Below are 20639 nucleotides of genomic sequence, written 5' to 3'. Positions count from 1 at the left end.
GTGTGTTCTAAAGTTAATGAGACCTCTAACCCTGTCTGCCTAGTTACATTGTCCCTCCTTGTGTTTATCATCAGGGGATATGAGTGCACTACATCCAACCATCTGTGTTAAGCATTTTGATGGGATCCTGACTTACTATCAGGGGAGGTGTAACTGCTATACTGCCCAAGCCATGTGGTACTTGCTGTTGGCATGGTATGACTTCAGCATAGGGTTCCCCATGTTGCATGGTTTCAAGACTGCAGTTTGGATGTGTATGGTCTGGCCTAGTCCTTTCACATGACAGCCCAGCTAGCCATCCACACTGTTCCCAAAGCTGATATCTGGTACCTATCTGTTTTAGACATTGCAAGATAGGTTTTCTGTTAGTGATATTAGCTATGAGGAATGGTACTTTTACTCGTCATGTGAGTGACCTACCTTGTAGGTTTATGATGACCTCCCCACTGCAACATGATTCCTGTGGATTTCATCATGTCCTGTATGAGTATTGGATGGGGAACATGGGAGTCATCTTTGAAGATTTACCCTATCTTTTTCTATCATCAGGTCAGATGTGTGGTTCCACTCTGCTTTCTGACACGACTGTTGGCACCCTTGACATAGGATTACAGTACAGGAAGGATCTCATGACCCACATGCTGGACATTCCTGCCACATCTGTCCACCTGTCAAACTTATTGTCACCTATATGTGCATTTCAATTTACATCTTTCACATTAAATAGTACTGGTGACAATGAAGACATGTAAGCCTTGACTGTGCTGAAATGTGTTTATTGTGATTCAAAGTGCATTTGCTGAGGAGTGGGGTAATGGGGTTTGAAAGTATCAGAGTAGGTAGCCCAGCTGTTGGTTTCACAGGTCCAGTCTCCAACCATAACTCTGTTTTCCTGGCTATGGATGTATCCTGGACCTGTGCTCCATACAGTTGTGGCCCCACTCTGATGATTTCGTCTACCATGACACTCAACTCCTTGTCTGTGAAATGTGGATGTTTCTGTTGTGAAATGTTGGATGTGTTGTGGGTGGTGGGGTGTGTAATGTGCAGGGGTGCGGGATGTGCTGTTTGGCGAGGTTGTGTGGCTTGGTGTGCTTGTGGTATGTGGTAGTTGTGTGCAGTGGCGAGGTGTTTTTTGTATGCAGGGGTGCAGTTATGTAATGTGTGCTGCATGTTAGGTATGGTGGTGCCTATGGTATCCAGGTGCAGTGTCTTCTATTTGTACGTTCTTCCATTTGTCCTTGTAAAATTCAGGATGCAAGGGGTTGTGGGTATGTGTGGGGGTGTGTTGCATAGTGCAGTGATCAGGTGTGTGTGGTGTGCATATGTGTGTCAGGTGTGGGATATTAGTACTGTCCAATATGGTGGTGTGTTCTGGTGGAGTTAAGTTTTTGACCACGGAGGTACTGACCGCTAATGGATTATCACTGTGCTAAGACCACTATGCTGATTTGTGGGTTGTAATTTGTAGGGCTGGATGTTGCCGGCATGGCGGTGCTGGCAGTGGAACCTCCTCCCTCTCTCCCTCGGTCAGGCTGACGGTGTCAGATTTTTAGTTGATTTTGGCCGGTCTGCAGTTTGTGACTCGTAATACTGCGGTCGTGAGACCTCCGACACTGCCGGTCTTTTGGCCCACGCATAGACGATGGTCTTCTGCTTAGACTGCCAAAGTCGGAATGATCACCTCAATCACGCAGGTCAACCTGAAACAGCAGTTCAAGCTGTCTTTATCTCCAAGTTTGACTTAGAAAATGCAGATCTAGCTGGCACTCTACATCTTTAATTACCTGTTCAAGGCAATAGTATACTCCATCGACAGACTGACTATTGTTACAAAAAATTGCGCACACCATTCTAATGATCAAAGATCTACATCGGCTACCTATGTAAAGAACAATTAAACTCAAATTATGTTGCCTCTCTTGCACAGACATACACTAGAATAAACCCACATATCTGTGGAAGTTATTTGTCATATCAGGTGAGGAAAATGACTGAGAAGCTGCAATTCCCACAACTTGAAGGACAGAGTTTCAAAACATGTTTTTCTCCAAAAACACCCTTTGATTGGTAAAGTAACTACTGTTTAGAACTCTTTGCCTCTTGATATCAGAAAAAACAACGTTTCTCTATTTGTTAGGTAATTCAATCTTACATTTGCTCTCTGTTGTTTGATTTTGTTCCCAAAAGTTGCAAAATCCATCTGCTCCAATACATTTCTTGTTACTGTGTTGTTGTCTGTTAGACTGGCATCCTTGACATGGTCTCCCCTAACTTTTTGCCTCTGTTTCCCAGGTTGTTGATGTGTGCTGGACTCTGTTTTTTGCTGTTTTTAATGCTCTGGGCACTTTACCACTGCTATCAAGTGCTAAAGTGCATATGCTCTGTGTAAATTGTAATGTTGATTGGTTTATCCATGATTGGCATGTTTGATTTACTAGTAAGTCCCTAGTACAGTGCACTAGAGGTGCCCAGGCCCTGTAAATCAAATACTACTAGTGGACCTGCAGCACTGGTTGTGCCACCCACATTAGTAGCCCTGTAAACGTGGCTCAGACCTGCCACTACAGTGTCTGTGTGTGCAGTTTTAAACTGCCAATTAGACTTGGCAAGTGTACCCTCTTGCCAGACCTAAACCTTCCCTTTTTATACATGTAAGGCACCCCTAAGGTAGGCCCTAGGTAGCCTCATGGGCAGGGTGCAATGTATGTTAAAGGTGGGACATGTACATATGTGTTTTACATGTCCTAACAGTGAAATACTGCCAAATTCGGTTTTTACTGTTGCAAGGCCTATCTCTCTCATAGGTTAACATGAGGGCTGCCTTTAAACATTATTAAAGTGCAGAATCCCTTTGGGAGCAGATAGAAACACGGAGTCTAGGGTCTCTGAGCTCACAATTTAAAAATACATATTTTAATGAAGTTGGTTTTTAGTTTGTTTGTTTGAAAATGCCACTTTTAGAAAGTAGACATTTTCTTGCTTAAACCATTCCGTGACTCTGCCTGTTTGTGGATTTCCTGTCTGGGTGAGTTTGACAGTTGGGCTGTTTGCACCTCTCTCTTGACAACAACACAAAGGGAGCTGGGGTGTAGCCTGCATATTCTGATGAGTCATCTGTGCTGGGAGGGAGGGGAGGAGTGGTCACTTACACCTTAAAGGGCTGTGCCAGCCCTCACACAAGACAGTCTCTAGCCCCCTGGTGTGTGTCTGGGGCCTGGCCTGGGAAGGCAGGATCTTGAAAACAACAGACTTCTCTTTGAAGTAGGCCTACTTCAATGGCAGAAAGGGGTATAAGAAGGCCACCCAAACGCACTGAAAATCAGATCACTTCTGGAATCAAGCGGAACCTCTGCCAAGGAGAAGAGCTGAAGAGCTGAGGAGAAGTGCTGCCCCTGCCTGTGACTGTGCTTTGTTTGGCTATACTGCAGTTTCTGCTTCTGCCTGTGAAAGGGGAAAAAGACTGGACTTTGTTGTGCATTCCTGCTTGAGAAGAATCACCAAGGGCTTGAAATGAGCTTGCCTCCCGTTGTTGAAATCTCAGGGCCATCAAAGACATCCCATGCCAGTACCTGGACTCTCTGCTGAGACTCCTGCCCTGCCAAGTGGTGCCCTATTCAGCTCCTGGGCCCTTGAAAGGTGAAGGTGGCAGACAAGAACTGAACATCCACGCACAGACCGCTGTGCGGGGAACTTTTCGACACACCTTCTGTGACGCGGCTGATAAAGGATGCGCCACCAGCTTCGTGGCTAAAATCAACGCCCCACCTGCATCGTGGCTGGAAGATTGACGCCACGTGTCAGGAGAAATGACGTGCAACACCCGCTAACCGAGGCTAATAATGACGCAAACCCCAAGCAGCACGGTTTTGTGATACCGTGCGACCAGATTTTCCATCCATCGTCACTGGGCGTCAAAGTCAACCCGACCCTGCGTGGGTCCACGGTGCCCATTCCGGAAAATCAAAACATTGCTCTCTTGCAGAAGAAAAATGATGCACAGCCTCACTTGCGAGTAAGGAATCGACCCATCACTGACTTTTCCGATGCATGCTCACCTGTGCTGCTTTATTTTTGATGCTCACCAGGTACTTTATGTAACGACAGCATTTTCACTGTTTTCTAAGAATTAGGACTCTTATTCTTCTGAACATTCATATTTTGACTTGAGTATGTTGGATTTTTTTCAGTTTTTGTCTTGTTTTGTTTAGATGAGTATTTTCCTATTTTTCCAAACCTGTATTGTGTCATTTTGTAGTGTTTTCACTGAATTATTGTGTGTGTTGGTACAAATACTTTACACATTGCTTCTGAAGTTAAGCCTGCCTGCTTGTGCCAAGCTACCAAGGGGTTGAGCAGGGGGGCTAACTGAGGGTGATTCTCCTTTACCCCGACTGGAGTGAGGGTCCTTGCTCGGACAGGGGGTAACTTGACTGCCAACCAAAGACCCCATTTCTACATTGTCCAATTGTGTTCTATGACATGCACCCATCACATTCTGTGCAATGTTGTATACTTGCAATAATGTAATTCTATTTTAGTGTAAGGTGAGCCCAATGAGTTTTAGGTATAGGTGTATATTTCTGTCTGAGGTGCACAAGAGGTACATAAAACTGTTAAATTAACAAGACCTTTAATAAGGTACTGGCTAAAATGCTCTCCATCTAACTTCACCTCTGCACTGAGGCCTCTTGGGGTTTGTCCCTAGAAGCGCTATGTAACACCCTTGCAGATTTTGGGAGGAAAGTATCAGGCAATATTGATCAACATGGAAATAGCTTTTGAATTAATTGAATTTGCCTTTTATTTTCCAAAGTTAAGGAAATGAGGTTTGAAGTAACCCAGGACAGACTTTTAATTCTGCAAGCAGGATTGGAGAATTTTGGTGAAACCACATTACCCTTGTAATGTGGAGTTCCCACCAAAATCCATCAAGCGCTTCAGACTTTATTTCGTTTTAAGCAGCGCAATTACAACGGGAACAATGCAAGGCTTCAAAATGGTATCTGGCAAGTGTGTGCATGATTTGGCATCCTCTAGCACTATTTCTGGTTGCTGGAAAAACTTTCTGTGAAATTTTATGGACAAAGGTGATCACAGTCAGAGGGCTGCTTCCTGAGTAGATCTTCTACTTGAGCAGCAGCAAAATCAACTTGAAAATAGTTTTTCAAGTAGGTTTCCCACTCGAATGGCAACATTTTTAATCTCTAAACACTATTTTTAATTATACTTTATTTTGTTAACAGGAATGTAGTGCAACAGAGCCTCCAACTTCCTCTTCCTGTCCAGAAGGCTCCTTACGCTGCTTTGTTATCCCTTGGTCACCTTTCCTTTGGATTTGGAGGGAAAGGATCACTCTCTTTGCCTGCAATTTGTGCTGTGTATACATGCCATAGGAATTTAAGCTTTTTTTGTGAAAAGCCAAGTAAGTTAAAGAACTTTTAGATAAGTTTGTTGTTTAATGGAGGGCATGCACCAGTATTGTGTTACCTTTTTGTTCATAAGTGTTTACATTTGATTGTGGATGGCCTGGAGTTGCACTAGGGGCATAGTTTACATTAATATTTTTAGGTTTGTTTTTAAGGATAAAGTTTGCACAATTTTTTGAGGGCTGAGGGCCTGAGTTTAAAGTACTTTTTTTCATTTTCTTGTATGTTGTTTAGAGTGCGAGAAGCGTGAGGTGTATTTTCCTCCCATTGGCAGCACTCTGACGATTCTTGCAGTTTGTATGTAACTCTGTGTGTTTCAGTGGATAGAATATCCATACCTTTCACCCGACCTAGTTAGAAGATGGTATAATGAAACATACTCAGGTGTTATAAATGTCCTCAGGACTGGGTCCTCATAAATGAGAGGCTATGCTTGCAGCTTGAGTTGAAGAGTGGCCTAGAAAATGCTGACCACTCCTATGTGACCCCAATCAGCACACCTCATGCTTCCTGAATGAGGTCACACAGTGCTGTTCTTGATAAATGCACACTATGACACACTTTAATATACCATCAAATACTTTTAATTTCAAAATATAACTGAATCTGTGTGTCTATCCAGCATGCTTGCCACTTGGAGCAACTCTTGGGCATTCCCATTTCACTGAGCACATAAGTTGCTGGCTCAAACTCATATTTTATTGGTGTACAAATGCAATGAAATATCTTGATATACATGTCAGGAGAGAGTACTAAATCATCTATGAAAAGAGCTTTGCAAGCACACTTAAGAATATTTACCAATGTGGAGGGAAACATGAACAAATGGCATAATTTTCTATTGTCACTTTTTGTCAAATTCTATTGTTAAAATAAATTACCATCTTGCTACATTGTTTTATCTCTGTGTGACTCTCCAGATTACTTCAAAATAGTATGCATTTAACTCTGCTGACTATGATTTGATGGGAAGACAACTTGAAAAAGTCATGACACATTGGCCAAAATTTGCCCAAAACAGGGATTTTATGTTGTTTAATGATTTACAATTAAACTACCTAGCTGCTCTGGTCCATTACTCATTTATTAATTCATATCACTGGAGCCTTCATTTCATATTGGAGTTGACAGTGCAACTGTGCTGACTGTGACCCAGATGAATTCCACTAGATATTCTACTGGGGATAGGCAGTGACTTCCGACACAATAAAGACGTCGCAAAATTGCCTCAGACCTCAGCATCCTGATGTTCATCACACAATAGTTGGATGCATGATGTTCATCAGGAATGGTGTTCACATTTTTCAGATAGATTTAGCAAAGTTGGCAAGGATTCATTGGATATGGTACACAATGTTTTGATTCATGTTGAATTCCCCTCCAAGGCCAAATTTATAAAGAACGCACCCCCATCCAATGCTTCATGCTCCTATTTAAAGGATTAGGTCTAATCTTAAGAAGCTGCAACTTTGGTTCCCACAGCTCTGGATAATGGACTTGATTACACAATTCCCCATTCAGGTAGGTTACAGCTCAGGAGGGTGAGGGAAAAGTGGAGCTGCATGCATGTGAGCTTTCTTAAAGAGTCTTAGGCTGGGACATATCTCCTGAGGTCTGATATAGCATCTTGGAGTTGACTAGAAACATAATCCTTGGCATTTGAATCCAGGACAATCTTCACAAATATGCCCTCTAACTGAATTACACATCAGTAAGATTTCGTCAATTTGAGCAAAGTCTTGTAGCAGGTGTAAATACTTCCTTTATCCATCTAGACTGGCATTGCCCATTCCTGCATGGTTTCTGATTGAGGGTAGCTGACATCCTGATGGAAGTGATGATGTAATACATTAATACACTCCCTTCAATGTGTTTATTAGATAATATAGGCACACAACCTTTAGGTTTTGTGGTGAGCCTCCTTTATTGTCTACAGTAGAACCTCCTAATGTAGGAGATTGCTGAATGCCTATAAAGAGGCAGATTGGGTCTCTTATATTATACATTACAACAACTTGCAAGATGAATGCCAAGTGAAGGAAGTAAAGTTTTTACTTAAAACAATCTCTATGGCACCTTATATAATACCTTCCAAATAGAACAGGATTTCATTTCAACCAACCAGTCATTTTAATGACCTTGAAAACATTACTCTCTGTAGTGACCTAGGGCCTCATTATGAGTTTGGCGGTCCGTGGACAGTCATGGTGGCAGCAGCAGTCCAACCGCCACCAGGTTGGCAGTCGGACCACTAGATTACAAGTCATGCTGTCCTATGGAGCAAAGGCCGCTCTGGCAATTATCATAATTGTAGTCTGATGTGCAGGTGGGTGAGGGAAAAGTGGAGCTGCATGCATGTGCGCTTTCTGAAAGAGTCTTATGCTGGGACATATCTCCTGAGGTTTGATACAGCATCTTGGAGTTGACTAGAAACATTTTCTTTGGCATTTGACTCTAGGACAATCTTCACAAATATGCACTCTAACTGAATGGTCTGCAGACTGCAGTGAGGCACCAGAACCGGTCATACCCAGAAGACAAGTGGCCTCTGGGTTACAGATGCCTATATACTCATTTACCCAGATACATGGCTGAGGACAGTGATCAATCACTTACTTACCTTGGCCTGTAACACTGAGGAGTAGTGGTCAATTGCATAGAAATTTAATATACTACAGCAACAAACAGTGGTTGATTGATCAATATACCCATCCATATGTCATTCCTGGAGAGCAAGTGGTTTGTGGATTCTACCCAGTTGTGTCGTAGGTCCCTGGGCCAATATGCAAGGTACATCAGTATGCACCACATGATATGTCTACACAAACAACCACTCATCTACGGTGTGACACATGGCTCATCCTTAATTGCCTGGGGGTAGCTGTCACAACCTAACTCATTCCTTTGGCAATGTGACAGGCAGGAATATGCCCTGTACTCACCCCCTTGTGGCTGCTGTGCTGTCCTCAAATGCCCATCAAGGTCTGGGTAGGCCACCACCAGAATGCGCGCCATTAGGGGGTTATGGTCCAATGGGCACCCCACCCACGTTGGGAGGACATCCCCAGCTGGACCTCAGCGATCTTCTGGGTCCAGTGTCTCAGGTTCTCCTGCCTTTTCCTGCAGTGGGCACTCCATTGGCTGTGGATCCCCAGGATCTGCACCTTCCGGGCAATGGCTCTCCATAATCCATTCTTTTGATGGGCGTTGACCTGCATGGATGCAAAAAACAAATCTAGAGATCATGATCACAAGTTTCATCATAAATGGGTGAATCACATACATGTCAGTAACATCAAGCTAGGACTTCCTATTTATCAATACTCCCCAAGTGTGACACATACAAGCTAATAAGTACAGGGACATACATACAGGCTTATATTTTTCCATCTTCAGACTAACTCAATCCCCTGCTTAGGTCCCACAATGGCTAAGCAAGCTTACTGACATCATGTAGCCCATACTCTAACAACCTGTTAGACAACTGGAATGTGAGTCACTATGATACATATCACACATATGTGGCTTCTGAAGAGTAAACTCCTTAGGCATGAATGGACCAACACATTCACACTCTGTGAGAATGACTCACTGTATACAGTCCCTACAGGCAACTGCCAGAGTACAAACTCAAACATCCCGGGGCATTCCCGAGCATGGTTCGTGGAGCCAATTGAGGCCGCTTCCAAACCCACAGACCAGCAGATCAGCGGATCAGCAGATGCAGTGAGGCTGGGCAGGCTGTGTGGGCGAGCGACGGGGTCTGTCCATGGTCTCGTATGAGCCAGGAGGTGAGTGTGTGGCTCGGAGGGGATTCGCTTGCAGCCCTCAGGGCCCCCCATGTCTTGAGGCTTTGTGCAGCTGAATGGATGCTGGTGCTGGAGCGAATGGGTGCTGGAGCGAAGGGGGTTGGCTAAAGTGCATTGCCGGCCCGGCACGGGAAGAAGAGATGCCGAGGGAACCGTGCACATGACACCTGACTTGGTGCCAATGGAGAAATTAAGAAAATCCCCTGGTGGGCTTGTGGAAGAGCCTTGACAAAATCCTCCAAACCATATAAGTTAAGTGCTACAGGCTGTTGTAAGCAGAGAAGTTGCTGCTGCTTTGGCTATAGCTGGGGACACTCAGATCATGCCCTTTCACAGGGAATTTTGTGGCAGTTAGTACTCACACATTCCCCCAGCAGGTGCAGACTAAGCAGTCTAAGCAGCTGAGGGGGTCCTGGAGGTCCAAAGCCCCCAGCGCCCCAGGAGCCACGGTTGTGCTTGCCACTGTGTGTGCCATCAGGCCATTAGGGAAGTTTGAAGGACCAGTATTGCCCACCATGTGGCCGGGCAGCAAAGTGAGGTCACTTTTCTTTATGTGTTCATACATTTTGCTCACCTGTAACAACCTATAGTAAGTGGCACATCACATGACAATTGGATTGTCCTTTTTAATAGCTGAGAGCTAGTGGCTCCACAAGAGCTGAGACTATCTTTGATTGTATTTTTTGATTGTAATCCTGGTACCTGGAAAAAGATGGGTAAACGAAAGGTAGCAACTTCCCAGGACAGTTCTAGAACTAACATTACACTAGATGGTTTTTACAAAGGGCTATTGGACCCATAGAAAAGGAGTTTGAATCTGCTGAACGGTGTTTATCCATAGCAGCTTCCCCGGCCACCTCTTCCCCTCCACCCCAGTTACCGCAGACACCTCAATTAGCCCCAAATGTTAACCAACAGAGAGTCAAGCGTGATGCTTGCCAGGAGATATCGGACACCTGCTTGACTGATCTATCTATGGCAGAGCTCCCACCGGTTTCAGTGGGCATTTTGGTTGGTGTGACAGATTTAGACATACCAGCAGTAAAAGGTAAAAGTAAGTGAAGTGACAATTCCTTAAAGAATAAATGGCTGAGAGGCTCCAGGAGGATCCTGCTGATCTAGTCACCCTAGTAACAGAGCATATGATAGAGGAGTTAGCCAAAAGATTGCATCCTATAGAGAACCGCCTACCAGCCATTGAAGACAAATTTGGGGGGGATGCCCGACTATTCAAGTCAAATGATTTATTGCACAAAATCACCTTCCTTCAGTCTCAACCTCAGAGCAACCATCCATTGTTTGGGTTACAAGATGGTGCTCTGCTGTGCCAAGAGTGCTTCTTGAAGTATGTTGCAAACATGCCTGTAAAAGTGCCTCTCCTGGACTGTCCATGCGTAAGGACCTGGCTGGAAGCTCTGGACAAGTTTCGGAGGATTGACACTTTGGAGATGCAGCCACCAATAACATGGATGAAAATGGTACCAATTCAATAAACAAACGTGACAGAGTGACCCTTAAATGCCAGGTGACATATACACAGAAGATGGCAAGAAGCAGCGATATACGTCATAGGGGTCTACAGGGGGCTCTACATCTCCTGCCGGAGGCCAACAGTTCAGAGACTTATACAGAACTGTAAAACAAGGGCATCCAATGGTTACATGTTAATGCCAATTTTCCCATTCTCAATGGTATCTTCAGTACTAATGGTGAGGAGGGTGGGCTAGGTGGGCGTGTCGAAAAAGCCCTGTGAAGAAGATTGCATTATTGTACCTTTTAACTTAAGATCTTTTTAAATTGCTGTAAATTTAGTCCCCTGCCTAGGGAGATTTTTCTGTGTAGACTTGCAGCTTTTGATCCTCATACAGGTCTTTTCTTTACTAGGAGGTTGGAAATCGGCCCCAGGGGCCCTCCAAGTTCTTGTGCCCAAAATGGTAATCCCTCTCTCTAATAGACCGTGTGTAGGCAGACCTCATCTACATTGTCCAAAGTGGATTGACTCAAAGATGGCCTAAGCAAGGACTTCTAGAAGGTGGGGAGTTGATGGTAGCCTTTGATGTGCCTGCTGTCCCTAGGTACGGAGATGTATGGAGGTGCAGAGATGTTTGTCCAGAGGCAGAATAAATGGAGAAATGAATTCCAGTGAGTTTACCCCAGATTCCTTCAAAAGCATTGGCCGATAAGCCAGCTAATATTATTAGTTGGAACATAGCAGGGCTAGAAGATACAATTTGCATCCCAGAATGTGTTTTTTTTTTATAGATGAGCATATGATCTGCCTATTTCAGGAAACGTGGGCCATGGAGCCCAAGCATAGACCCGAATACAAGAGCTATTGGGTTCCAGCAAGCAGGGAATCCTCCGGCAGACCCTCAAGGGGTTTACATATTTGGATTAGTTGCTTCCTTAAGTGCCAAGTGAGTGAATTGGATATTGGTTGTGCTGGTTTACAGGGCTTACTTCTGTCCGCCCTCAGAGAACAATCACTACTACTGCTAAACATCTCTAGCAGGAGTGTGGGTAAAAGCTGTGAATCTGAAGCCTTAAGTGCGCTGGATAACATTTCAGTTAGCAGAAACAGTGCCCATTATATTCTGGATGCTGGGGACTTTAATGCCACTTTTTAGCCTTATCCATTGGTGCAGGAGCTCTATCAAAAAGCAGAGGACATAGACTGAGCAGGGTGGCACTCTAAATTGTTAATATTTATTATTTATTTATTTATTATTATTAATATTATGCTTGTCCATAGTCTTTGTGCAGGTAATGGGCGCTCTCTCTCTGATGCAAATCCCTCTCTTACATTTAGACAAGCAGTATGGAGGAGTCATATTGTAGGAAAGTCCTCCTTTTTGCCCTGGTCACCCCCAAACTTTTGGGACAGATACTGGTGGTTACTGACTCTTGGCTGTGCCCTGGGTAGTGCTTTCCAGTCCCAGGGCCAGTGCTCTGTGTAAAGTGGATATGCAAATAAGGCTAATTATAACTGGCAAAATTAACCTACCTACAAGTTCCTAGTATATGGTAGGGCATGCAGGTTTAAGGACCCCAACATATAGGTGCACTGCTGAGGTGCCCAGTGGCATTTTAAAGGCAGGCCTACCTTGCTGGCTGCTTTTAAATTAAAGTTACATGCAAGTTTGACTTAAAATTAAAAAAAGTACTTACAATATCTTAAACTACCTTTTTTTACATATAAGTCACCCCTAAGGTGTGCCCTATGTGCCCCTAGGGTTGTGTGCCATGTAACTATAAGCAGGGACCCTACAAAAATAGTTTTATAAGCCCTGGTGAGGTAAAACAGCCAAATTCATTTTTCCCTAATGGTAGTGAATGGCCTCCATAGGCTATAATCGGGAGACTTTATATTAATTTATAAAGCCCCCTTAAGTGACAGATACCACACGTTGGTATCAAATTATAATTGTTATAAGGAATCACACAACTTACAATTGTTGTATTTAATATAACTTGTTCAGGTAAAGCATTTTAAACTTTATCTAAAAAGTTGCCAACTTCAGCTCTACAGTGTTTTTGCTGCTTTGCTCTGATTAGCCAGCCTCTGCCCTGGCCAGGCTGCCTTGATGAGGTGTCAAGGGGCCTGGCTCAACACAAAGAGATGTGCCTGGGGGAGGAGATATTCCCCCATGAGATGGGGAAGCAGGAAGGGGAAGGGCTGCCAAACTGGTCTTTAAACGCAGGGAAGGACATTTGGAGCAACCCAGCACCTCCCTCCCATCCTGCAAACCGAGACAATTATGTGCCCCCTTGATTAGATTAGGATAGAGCAGGAGAGGGGTGTGTTTAGGACTTTTAGCCACACCAGTGGGTGGGCTCAGCCAGATGTAACCTCCAAAAATCTTTTTCAGCCATGCTGAGGAATGTTGCTCCCTGGGATTTATTTTTGCCACACTTGCCAGGAAGTGGTCTCACAGGGGGAAGGACCCTGTACCTGATTACAGAACTGGGACTCCCATGTTTTTCACCCTGGAGCAAGGATAAAACTGCCAGACCCACACCCATACCTCAGATCACTACCAGGAAGAACTACAGGAGAAGAAGGACTACCCTGCTGGACCCCTGACCTGCAACTGGACATTGCACTCTGGAGGACTGCACCAGCTGCACACATGGGCTTTACCACAATAAGGACTTTGGATGGCTTAAACTGGTTCAAGGAGGGACTCCCTGTTTGCTACAGGTGAAAACTTGCTAACCAGAGTCCCCTGCACCAACTCCTGAAGAAACTAACCAGCTGACCACTGTCCAGTGGCCAAAAAGGAGTTTGCACCAAGCACATGCTGGCAGTTGTAGTCTGCATCCTCAAGGAGCATCTCAGAGCTTCTGGAACATTAGGATGAACTGTAGACCTCAAAAGAACCTTAAAGGAACACCTGCAAGAAGATCCAGAAGTTTGGAGGAGTTTGGAGCACTTTTGAAAAAAAGCTCCATAAAGGGACCGAACTGCCGTAGCAACTCTAGCGGGCTTCCCTCATCCGCTACCCAGCCTGACTTGCAGGTTCTTCCCAGTGAAGAAAATCTCCGAAAAAAATGACTAAGTCAGAACGTAGGAAGTTGACAGGGACCTCCCAGGCAGTTTATCTGAAGAGGGCTCCAAGGACTTCAGATCAAGATTCAGGTTTGCCCTGGTCGATGGATTTTCATCTCAAACAAACGACTAAGTCCGAAGGTAAAAATCACCACCAAGGGCTCCAGCGACACGTATCTGAGGAAGAGTTCCAGGAGGTGGTATTGGACTGGCGACTTGGTCAAGCTGAAGAAAATCTCCAGAAAAATAACTAAGCCCTAAGGTAAACTTGTGACCGAGGCCTCCCGTGGGCTGTAGCCGAGCAGGGCTCCATCACGGTCGGCCTTAAACTTTCACTTTGCCCTGATCGAGGTGTGACCAGATGAACAGATTGGCGCCATTCGTTTCTCAATGCTAAAAAGCATTAATTCTTTAAAAATTCATATCTCCGGTTCCCTTTATCCAATTTTATTAGTTCTGGTGTCATTGTAAAGCTAAACATATTTCCTACTTTTATAAATTGGTTTTGGCTTTTTAAACTGTTTTATTTAATTACTGTTTTGTGATATTTTAATGCTTTACACTTTGTCTCCTAAATTAAGCCTTGTTGCCAAGCTACCAAGGGTTGAGGTAGGTTTAATTTACTGAGACTTAACTGAACCTAAGTGGAGGTTAGTGGCCTATTGCTAAGTGTTGGTACTTACCTGCCCTTACCAATAGCCTATTTTCCAACACATATTGACAACTTCTTACTAGATATACAGTTGTGGGGACATATGGAAGACATGGTGGTAGTGTAGCACGAGGAAAGTGATCATGATCCATTGATATTCACTACCAGGGGTTTGCTACTTTTAATTGGGGCCCTTGTTTCTAAGGAATTTGACCAGCATCTCTCTATGACAAATAACAAATGGAATGTTAAGTGGGAAATGATCAATTCTTCCCCGTGTACTATTGCAACCATGTATAGACTACTGGCAAACCAAATAGAACTCATGCTCCAACCTTGGCAGGATGAGGGAAGGATACTGGCTGAACATCTGAAATTATTTGACTGCCTGAAAGAATTATTCTTTTAAGAGGCTACAGGCAAAATGAGAATCGAGCATAATGATAGATGGTACAATGGATCATGCAGAGAAGCTAAGAATAGGCTACTGAGGGATCTCAGAAGGGGGATTAAAGGCCCAGTTAAACAACTGAGGGAAAACTATAGGTTGGAGTTAACGAAGGTGTGGAGAAGTTTGGAAGAGAAGTATTAGACAGCCCTTTTAGAAGCTGCAAGAAACAAGGACGCCAGCAAGTTTTGGAAACTGGTTTCAAACAAAAGTGGTGAGTCCCAGCCTCTGCTTGGGGCATCAATTCTTCCTGAGGAATGGGTCAAACGTTTTAGTTCGCTCTACTCAGGGAGAGATGAGCCATATCCCATAGAGTGGAGTGTTAGTAGGGAAGAGAATATATCCCCAAATAAGTTTTCCTTAGCTGAGACCAAGGCAGCAATATCCTCCCTTAAGTGGAGCAAAGCCCCCGGCTTTGACAAAATACCATGTGACCTCTATAAGTCAAATCTTGACATCTGGAAACCTTATTTAAATAAGGTCTGTAATGCAGTGGCTGCAGGTGCGCCTGTTCCCTATACATGGAAAGGAGCTGAAATAGTCCCCCTCCACGAGAAGGGAAATCCTAGTGATCCATCTAATTATCGGCCTATAAGCCTTCTAGATAACCTCCAAAAAAACTTTAGTGAAGCAGACCTTGAATTGTTTGGAGGAGTGGATTGAAGAGAGTGGGGCCATCTCAAGTTTACAGGCAGGATTTAGGCCTGCAATTAGTACAATTGATCAAGCGATGAGGTTTATGGCAATCAGATGGAAGACGGCGGATTTTGGGGGAGGAAACCTATATGTTTCCTTCATCGATCTACGTGCAGCCTTCGATCTGGTTCCCAGACATAAGCTGTGGCATCTATTGAGCAAAATGGGATTTCCTAGTGGACTCTTGAACCTAATTGTCCAACTCCATGAAGGTTCTTTTGCCCGAATCAGATGTGGTAGGGAGGGCGAACTGACAGACCCAGTTATCGCTGAAAGGGGAGTGCTGCAAGGCTGTGATCTTGTCCCCACCCTCTTTCTCTTGTACATAAATAATTGCATTAAGTATCTAAATAGTTGCATGAATGACTCGCCATGGTTGGCTGGTCAGAAAATCCTCCGCTTACTTTATATGGATGACATCATTATTATGGCAAAATCACCTGTTGGACTACAAAACTTAGTCGACCAACTCTGCCTGTTTTGTAAAGACTTTGACCTTGAGGTCAATGTCAGGAAAACAAAATTGATGATTTGTTGCCAGGGAAAGAAGAATGTGAATGCTAGTATAACAATTAATTCTATCATTTTAGAAAGAGTCAATGAGATCAACTATTTTGGGATTAGATTGATGGATTCCGTTAGATGGGATGCATATATTAGTAAAAGTGCTCATCGAGAGGGAGTCTTGGGCTAAAGCTGTAGTTAGTCCCCCATTAAACCCTATTGTAGAAATGTATAAGGTCCAGGCTAGGACCTATATGGAGCAGAATTGTAAAGGTTTAATAGACAGCAGAACATCCTACAAGTAAAAAAAAACAACTTCATCAAACGCATAGCTAGGCTGGGGAAGGGTACTCCATTAGTTCCTCTAAGACTGGCTCTTGGGTTGAACCACATTGAAGATCATGCAGCCCTGAAGCCCCCCTTATATTGGATCCGATTCTAGAAGACAGAGGAACTGGAACCTTTCCGGGAGGCAGTCAGAGGCTTATTAGGGAGCTCAAGCTGTTTGTATAAGGTTAGTTGGCTGCAGGAAATGGAATCTGTTTGGGTCGAACTGGGTTTCTCCCAGTTTTGGGGGAACCTGGATTCGATCACCCAACCAATGCTGCCACTCTTGTTAAGCAGAGATATTGAGGGAAGGCAAATGATTGGATTTCCCATAGGAGCAGGTTGGGTCGACTAACATCAGAATTTTTGCCTGTCAAACAGGAGCCAAGTGCTGAACAATATTTTGACCTGTCCATACCAGCCTATGCTCGCTCCCTATTCTCCAGTTCAGATATGGTATTTTACCTGTTAAAGCTTTCACTGCCGGATGGTCATCAAACAGCTCTGAGGGTAGCTGAGGGTAGCAAATGCAAACTATGCCAATCATGTGTGGAAACAACTGAACATTTTATTTTTTCCTGTCCTTTATATAAGGTTCAGAGGAAAAATTGATTATCCCACTTTGTAAAACTTTGCTTCTCCATGACTGTGCCAATGCCTACAGAATTTGTAAAATTGATACATCTACATCGGTAGTCAGTACAGTTTCTAAATCTCTGTCAGCTGCCTGTTCTACCTGCCATAGAGCCCTCATAGCACTTCTAGGGGATGGCTCAGAGTTAGAATCTTTGGCTTCAATGGTCCATAGTTCTCACAGCACTTGGGTAGATTGCTCAAGAGAAGGGTTTATGTTTGCGTTGTTTTGCACAGGGGTATTGGCCCAGTCTCAAAAGCTAGAAATTGAAGTTTTTTTAATCTATTACTGTACCATCATCAATGTTTATATAATGATTGATCTGCAAAGTTTTATACATGGTCATCAGTGCAGCCTCAGGTAGGAATGGTTTTTATATGGCCTCTGACAACTATTTGGGTATTTATATGGCCCTCAATTTGTATATGTAGAGCACTGGGCACTTTGATTTTGTGGCTTCCATCAGTGCAGTTAAAAGCTGTTAGTTCCACTGCAGTCTAAATCTGTTAATATTACAAACTTGCTCAGCCTCAAAGCTTGAAACTGAAACCTTTTATTTTACCATCACTAATGTTTACACAATGTTATATTTGCGAAGTTTTGCACATGGGCATCAGCCCAGCCTTAGGCAGGACGTTTTTTTTCTTTTTATAAGTTTTTGATTGTAACATATTTTAAGATTTAATTGTTTACAGCTTATGCTAATTATTTAAGTATTTATATGTCCCTCATTTTCAACATGAATAGTACTGTGCATTTCGGTTTTCGTGGTCTGTTATTACTACAGTTATAAAGCTGTTTGTATTACATATCTGAGGAGTTCCCAAATGATTTAGCACATTATTTGTACTGAGATGTTTAACTTTTGTCTTTTTAATTTGTGATTTTTGTTTGACTATGAAATTTTATGTTTCGATAAGTTAATAAAAACACTAAGCAGTAAACAGTAAACTCAAACATTACACATGAGTAATAATTAAGGGAATGGCATTGTGTGTACAAAAGTGTCTTCCCTGTCCATGTGTGGACATGTGCAATAACAAATACAGACTCATTCCACTTCAGGGGGTGGGGCTATGTGCTATGTACCTGTACCACAGAACACTCCTTTGGACATATGTGTCCATCCAACAGAGATGGCATCCAACAAACAAACGCATGTGTTCTACAATTTCTGCTATGTGACCAGGCTAATGACAAACATATCATGGCCTCCCGGGAATAAACACACTGATGGACTGTCATTTGCGCAGTAAGCCTGTACAGGGCAAATGTGACCTATAAGAAGGTGACAACAGAGCTGTGGTACTAAGGGATCTGTCATGCGTGAAACACCCACATTGACAATTATGTTAAGTTCACATATTGCTTAGAATAATGACTTATCTATGTACCCATTCCTAATCTAGTCAAAGGAATGAGGCATTCCGGACAGGATTTGCTATCTGGGCCTCATATTTGCCACCTGATAGGATCTACTGGGGTACAGGGATGGATACAGTGCCACAGTTGCATAGCCACAGTGACTCTACCCCAGCCTAGACTAGCTCCCGTACTGGGAGATATATGTGACAGGCCTTGGTCTCTGCAGGCTGAGGTGACAGCACCTACATGACACTCCATTTCTATCACTTCTATGCATGACAGTTTATCATGTAGCCAACAGCAATTTGGCATGTGGTGTGTGTAGCAACCTGAAGGGCAGAGTGACTCATGATATGCCTTCTAAACAACAGTTTAGCAATGGCACATGTGTTTAGAAATCTCTTTGACACCATACACATTGCTCTCATTACTCTCACCTGACTCATACAACATTCATCCACAGCTCATGCTGTCATGCACATACATGTTGTCCGACATTTACAACAATCATGAGGAAAGAGATGGCACTGGATGGCAGTAATGTCTCCTCACCAAGTTATGTGCACCCAACTCAAGGAGGATCTAGTACCCCAAAAACCTCACACAACACAATTAATCAATCAATCAATCAATCAATATATTTGTAAAGCGTGCTACTCACCCGTGAGGGTCTCGAGGCGCTGAGGGGAGGGGGCAGGGGAGCTGCTACTGCTCGAACAGCCAGGTCATGAGGTGTCTCCTGAAGGTCAGCAGGTCCTGGTTCTGCCGCAGGTGGATGGGGAAGGTGTTCCAGGTCTCGGTGGCGAGGTGGGAGAATGATCTGCTGCCTGCTGTTGTCCTGTGGATGTGTGGAACGGTGGTGACGGTGAGGTTGGCGGAGCCGAAATGTTGGTTTGGGGTGTAGAAGGTGAGTTGTTTGCTTAGGTATGCTAGTCTGGTGTTGTGGAGTGCTTTGTGAGCGTGGGTGAGAGCTTGTAGGTGATCCTCTTGTTGACGGTTAGCCAGTGCAGATCTCTCAGGTGGGATGTGATGTGGCTGTGGCGGGGGATGCCGAGGATGAGGTGTACGGAGGCGTTCTGTATGCGTTGCAGTCTTTTCTGGATATTGGCCGTGGTTCCTGTGTAGAAAATGTTGCCGTAGTCCAGTCTGCTGCTGACGAGGGACTGGGTGAACGTCCTTCTGGTTTCGGTGGGGATCCACCTGTAGATCTTGCGGAGCATGCGGAGGGTGTTGAAACAGGAGGAAGAGACAGTGTTGACTTGCTGGGTCATGAAGAGCGATGAGTTGTGGATGAACCCCAGGTTGCGTGTGTGGTCGGTAGGCGTCGGCCGGCCATCAGAAGTCGTCCCAGGTGGAGGGGGTGGAGCTGAGGATCAGGACCTCTGTGTTGTCCGAGTTCAGTTCCAGGCGACTGTTTTCCATCCAGTTGGCGCCGGCATTCATTCCTTTGTTGAGGTTGTTTTTGGCGGTAGGCGGGGTCCTTGGTAAGGGAGAGGATCAGCTGGGTGTCGTCGGAGTATGAGACGATGTTAAAGTTGTGAGATCGGACGATATTGGCGAGCGGTGCCATGTAGACATTGAAGAGGGTTGAGCTGAGGGAAGGTCCTTGGGGTATGCCTCAGATGGTCTTGGTGGCTTCAGATCGGAAAGGAGGGAGGCAGACTCTCTGGGTTCTGCCAGTGAGGAAGGAGGTGATCCAGTCCAGGGCTTTGTCGCGGATCCCTGTGTCATGGAGGTGTGTGCGTATGGTGCAGTGGCAGACGGTGTCGAAGGCGGCCAGGAGGACCACAGTTTGGCCTTTGTCTAGCAGGGTCCTGATGTTGTCGGTGGCGGCGATGAGGGCGGTCTTGGTGCTGTGATTGCTACGGAAACCAGATTGGGACGGGTCCAGAGTGTTGTTTTCCTCAAGAAAGTGGGTCAGTTGCCAGTTGACAATCTTCTCAATGACCTTCGCCGGGGACGAGAGCAGGGAGATGGGCCGGGAGTTTTTGAGGTCCTTTGGGTCCGCCTTGGGTTTCTTGAGTAAGGCGTTGATCTCGGCGTGCTTCCAGCTTTCCAGGAAGGTGGCAGTCTCAAAGGAGTTGTTGACGATCATCTGGAGTGGGGGGGTGATGATGGAGCTTGCGTTGTTGAAGACGTGATGAGGGCAGGGGTCGAATGGTGAGCCGGAGTGAAGGGTGTTCATGACTTTGATGGTATCATCATCGTTGACATGGGTCCAGGAGA

Source organism: Pleurodeles waltl, chromosome 9 (genome assembly GCF_031143425.1).
Source record: "Pleurodeles waltl isolate 20211129_DDA chromosome 9, aPleWal1.hap1.20221129, whole genome shotgun sequence".
Classification (NCBI taxonomy): domain Eukaryota; kingdom Metazoa; phylum Chordata; class Amphibia; order Caudata; family Salamandridae; genus Pleurodeles; species Pleurodeles waltl.
This window is presented reverse-complemented; position numbering follows the sequence as displayed.